Below are 6,297 nucleotides of genomic sequence, written 5' to 3'. Positions count from 1 at the left end.
CTTACAATGATATTACAAGTACAAGCCTGATAAAAAAGGTTTGAGCCCATAGTTCTTGTGTATGTGTGCTTGGCTACATACGTATCTCATTATAACGAGATAAGTTCATATGTAATAATGACAAGAAAAACATGTCTTGTTCACATGCAAGTATTTTGTGATAAGAAAAATATTTTGCTATGACATGAAAAATGTCTTGTTAAAAATGAAAAACTGAAAGCTTTTTTTCCCATGATGGCAGCAATACACTGCTTTTTGATTCAAATGTGAGCAGCATAAATCAAAAATGTGTAATTGACACAATGAGGCCTACTGCATCCTGTTATAGAAACCACTGTGTAGTTCAGGGAAGAAAAGTAAGTACATTTTCAGTTGATTTTAGCACCTAGATTGCCAACAAGGTACATAACAGCCCAAGAGCCCCAGGATTTAATTAATTAATTAATTAATTTAAACTGATATTGAAAAAGGCTTTGAGGTGAGTCATGATTACATAATGCATATTCCTAAATATGTTTGTGTTTACTCAATTCATAATGTTATTTAACAGAGATGAATTTAGTTTAATAAATGCAACAAAACTCTTGGTTCTAACAAATGAGACTGGCAGGAAACATATTGCCAGGAAAACTAAGATCATACTAAATTAACTATAAGGAAAATCTGCCTTTACAATGTAAGATCAGGTGGTTCCAGGGTAGAAGAATCCTCCAGGCTATCAGGATGGGGCAGGTCCTATATAACTTGGAGACAGTGGCCAAGATGACCTCCCGCTCCAACCAACCAGGAAATACAACACACACACACTCACACACACACACACACAACACAGTTATGACTCAACATACAAAAGCTCTGGCAGAGGCCCTAGGGCCCATCACAATGTAAACTATGTATTACTTATGTATAAATGGTCCTCATAATGCACAGTGTGGATTTTTATTAGCGTATCTAATAACTGGACACATTTCTATTCACGGTAATTCTTCTTCTTCAGCACATTCAGGACAACTTTTTGTTCACAAAAGAATCATCTTATCTTTGCTCATTCTTCCTCCAGTAAATTACTGTTGTGGTTTCTCTGATTTCAGGAATGGAAATGTGTTATATGAGGACAGATTTGCTTACAAACCTTTGGCATATTGGCAGAATAGCACTGCAGTATTAGCCATTGTACTGGTTACTCACAGTGTGCTTAAAACAACTGCCAGTGTTTCGGGTTAATGTCTATAACATCTATTCTATTTAGCGTCTAACAGCATATGCAGGCTGCTGGTACAAGTCTGTCTTCCATTATTTATCTCTCGCAGTGGCATTTTCATTGGTCCAGTTAATGTGATGTATGTACCAGTGACCGATGACCACCTAGACGCAAACACCTGCTAAACGTTGTCATATGATGTTTTCCTAACTTTATGAGTCGGTGAGGACTGCCGGAACACACCGTTAAACCACCGTTTTGGGAAAACGGCCGGAAGATATACAGCAGCTACAGTATGTTCCTGCAAAGTCACAAATGTTGCTGCATTTCTCAGCCAGCATGTTTTTTTTTTACTTTGGGGCGTATTTATCTAAGAAATGACATAATGCAATCTTTAAACCAGTCCCGAAAATGAACAAATGAAGTTTTACTGTTGTTATTTTTTTTATTTTTTTTTACATGAACCAGATGTTTCTACGTACTATGCTTAAGTAGATACAGAGCTCTAGTCTACAAATCTTGGTTGTTGTCATAATATTTTACCAGATATTGACATATATTTGGTTGGTGAGCCAAAGAAGCACAGCGGTATCTACGAAAGAGATCAGAAATTGCACCCTTCACCTACACGAAAGTACTTACAAATCAGAACACACATACATAGAGACTTTGTCAATTCATATTCTCTTGTGCATGGTTAGAAAAAATCACCATGAAACACTTGCTGTCACCCTATATACATAATTTGCATATGTAAACACATGTTATGGTTAATACTAATTATACATCTATCATAATTAATAGGTAAACGTCTTTTTTTATGGTATTTTATGCTTTGAGTTGAACTCTTAAAACGGTTTAAACTTTGTCATTCTTAACATGCTGTTGCAGATGTATGTTTTTACCCAGCAGCAGAGTACTTGCAGACTCGGTGCCATGCAGATCCAGTTACACATGTGAGCCACTATCTGCTCCTCTCGTGACAGGCTCATTGCACCTCAGGCTCTGCAATGTTGGCAAGCCACAACAAGATGTGATGAGCCACTCTAGCAAAAAGTGCTGACACGCTTACTTCTCTCAGCCTTCGTCAGTCAAAAACAGCCTTTTTCTACTTCACTTTGTTGTGTCTTTAGTATTCCTTGAACAGTCATATTTCTGTGGGCACTGGAGTTCTTTTGGGAAGATTTCTGCTTTTTAAATTGATCCAGTAATGGTTGAGGAGTTGGCTGCTTCACTGATGCAAAGGGCATAAAAAATAGAAATGTATGTATTTCTCCTCAGCAATTACAGTAGAAATAACAAGAAAACCTTCAACCAGTTTTACTTTCTCTTTCCGTGCATTCTGTACCATGGCAAATCAAGCCACATGGAGCCTAATCAAATGTCATGAATGATTTTAAGCATGAAGTTTCTGGTCAAACTTCATAACCATCCTGTACTTGCGTGTTTCCATCAGTTTCATTAAGTCTTTTTCAATAGTCCAATAAAAAAGCATGGCGATATACTGGATCAATAAATAACTCTTACCAATGATAAATCAATGGTCTAAATACAGTTCTATTATTTTGACAACTTCTCTTGGACAACATGCAGAAAAGAAACATATAATAATAATAAATATAAATAATAATGAAAACTGACATATTTGTGTATGTACAGTATATGTGTGTCCGTGTGAGATACTGCATTTGTAATGTGTGTTTTTCTTTGCGTGGGAGAAAGCCAGCATGAGGTAATACCAGTATTGCATGCCTGCTAAGTATAAGCATATTCCACTGTCTTTGCTATGGGCGTCTGTATGGTAAGATGTTCCATGTGTTGGGAGTTTCATAGAGTATATCATCAAGTGAAATGATGCACAGGTACTCTGAGGTAATGACACAATGATGCTAATCTGATTAGCCATAATGATAGCACCAAGAGGGGAGACGTATCGTGATGACGTGCTAATGATACTAGAGATTTCCTCATGAATAATCTTATTGGTTTTCCCACTGGCTGGGATCAAGTTTTAATCAACAATAATTCTGAAATGCGTACGGAGGGAGGGGTGTGTAGTTTATTTCTCTTTCCCTTTTCAGTAACCAAAACCTTCACGGTTTTCTGGATATACTCCACATTCTTACAGAGTCGTTCTTGGATGATGCGATGCACGCAGTAAAAGTTTTACAAGGCTGATCCAAATTCTCCTAATTTAATTTGTTAAAAAAATCTGAATGTATTCACAGAGGGCTTGCTGACCATGCATGGTGCTTTCCAACAACATCCTGCTTTATTCACATTGATACAATTATATGCATTCACACCTGGGAGTCATGCAGTAAAACTGCAGTGCACAAACACACTGAGCGGTTGCAATGCTGCATCTGGAGGTTAAAGGCCTTTCAACATACCTCATGAAAATTCCTGTATTGTTCCTTTATTTCTCCCCATATGGTTGGAGCCCCCAATGACCGTCACCGTACCTGATGGATCTGAAATATTCATCTGCTGAACCACGGACTAAGGAGTATCATCATAATGGAAACCCATGCAGTGATATTTTTAATGATTATCTTAAGGTAACATGTACTTACTAATGTGAATGTACAGCATACATTTATTGCTAGAACAGCATTATTAATGTCCTCAGCTTAATCCATCTAGTCCCAAACTGTGAATTATTAAACTGTTAAAAACTGGACATGAGATGTAGAGGTACTTTGTAAAAATTTATATTTATAATGTTGGACACCAAGCCATCGTTTTTCTGCTGCATCTGGTTCTGGGTTGCAGTGGTAGCAAGCTGAGAAAAGTAGCATTAATGCTCCTAGCTACTTCCTCCAGCTTCTACTGTGGGGATCCCAAGGTGCTCCCAGGCCAGATGGATAATCCCTCTAGCACGTTCTGGGTCTACCCTAGGGTCTCCTTACAGTTGGACATGCATGAAATATTTCCACAGAAGCATCACGGGGGCCTCCTAATCAGAAATACGAACCACCTCAACTTGATCCGTTGAGTGCAAAGGAGCAGCAGTTGTACTATGAGGTCCCTCTGTATATCCAAGCTCCTCTTCCTCCTGTCCCTGGGGGTAACACATTACAAAGGAAACTCATTTTGACTGCTTGTATCCACAATCTCATTATTTAATTTATTACCCGAAGCTCATTACCATAGGTGAGGGTTGGTGTTGCAGTATATAAACTAACTGGTCAATCAAGAGCTTCACCTTCATGCTTAGCTCTCTCTCATTTATTACAGCAGTCCAGTACAATGACCGCACAGACCCTGAGAACTGCTTCACAGTAACTTGCTCCCATTCCACAGGAAGCAATCAGCCATTTTCTAGCAGAGTACCATGGCCTCAGTGTTGGAAAAGCCAACTCTAACCCCCCCCTTCCTTTCCACACTCGCCTGGAAAACCGCCTGATTCCACATTCACACATGGACACAAAGACAAGTAGGGTGACCAGGTGTCCAGCTTCATGCAGGACATCAGAGCATTTTTATCCCTTGTCCTGCTTCCCACATATTGAGACGATGTCCAAGTTTTTAATTGTCTCTAAAAGTTAAACCACTGCAGGACAGATGCTTTTCCAAAATCTGGCTTTCATCCAGTGGCTGTGATGAAAGTATGGAAGGATGTCATCACAAGGCTGTGTTTGGTGTCCATCAAAGTGTGAACACATGGGTCAAGTGCAGGTTAACCTGTCACTGTCTTTGCTACAATACACCCAACAGGGAAAATTGCGAATTACCACAAAGTCACAAGCTATGCAGATTTCGGTGGAATATGATGGAAACCACCACAAAGAACAGGAAATGCAGCTACAACAAAGACTGGGAAAGTACTTATAACTGGGTTAAGCCAGGGGAAGGTGTAACTTCAGCTTCCTTTCATGCTTACTGTACTGTACTTAGCGTGGGAGTTGGAAAAGTTGCATTTAAATCAAATATATTTGTTAGCCTAGAGGTGTAAACTGTAACGTGCATAGTCTTTTGTGCAACTGAATCAACCAGAGGCCATAGCTTCGAGATGTTATGAGCCAAAAGGCAGAATAGAAATGTTACACATTATATCAGAATTTTGGACTACTTTTCAGTATTGGTAACATGTCCCACAATGTGCTACACAAATGCACTCTGTTTGTTGGGTTTACCATAAACATTAGAGGCGCAGTAGGTTGCCATTCGCTAACAGGCTCAACAAACTCATCCACAAGGCCTGTGACGTTGTGGGGGGCGGAGCTGGACTCTGTCCAAGCTACAAGTCATCTTGGACAATGTCTCACACCCACTCCACGATGAACCGACCAAACACAGGAGTACTTTTAGTTTAAGACTCATTCCACCGAGATGCACCACTGAACGCCACAGGAAGTCATTCCTGCCTGTGGCCATCAAACTCCACAACTCCTCCCTCAGAGTGTCAGAACTGTGAGTCATTAAACTGGCGCTTGAAATGTTCTCTGGTTAAAGTGCAATCATTTAAATAAGGTGCAATACTCGGGTCATTGTGCAATACACTTTACAGCTTATTCCGTCATACTTTGTAACTCCTGCAATATTGCAATTTTTAAATCCCACTACTATTACTCTTTTCAGGTCACATACTGTTGCATACATTTACTTCTGTCTATATATTTTCATATATTGTATATATTGCATTATTATAAAGGTACATACTTTATGAACCTTATAATTATATAACATTATATTTCTATTTAAATGTTGTACTTATATGTATATACCTATATATACACATTTCAAATCTATATATATTGTGTTAGATATTGTAATATAATTATTATTTCTATTCTTTAACATTGTGTGAGCACCTTGAGCAACTGTAAAAAAACGCCTGTGGGTCATTAAAGTATTCCTGTGAAGAAAGAGGGAAGAAAGTCTGTGTACTCCGGCTAGCAGGCTAGCAGGACTTCATGATCGGCAAGAAGCAGAGAAGCAGTTAGTTCACCAAACGGGACACTCTACTTATCGGTTGGCCATAAACAATAAACTATATAATATATATAGAGGTTATTTAAGGAGAAAATATACTTTTTTCTTAAAGACATAAAAAATCATGACTTTTTATTGTCTTTGCTAGACAACAGGGA

Source organism: Morone saxatilis, unplaced genomic scaffold (genome assembly GCF_004916995.1).
Source record: "Morone saxatilis isolate NCDOM2014 unplaced genomic scaffold, NCSU_SB_2.0 Contig5, whole genome shotgun sequence".
Classification (NCBI taxonomy): Eukaryota; Metazoa; Chordata; class Actinopteri; family Moronidae; genus Morone; species Morone saxatilis.
The sequence above is the reverse complement of the archived record's forward strand: the minus strand, read 5'-3'. Positions refer to the sequence as shown.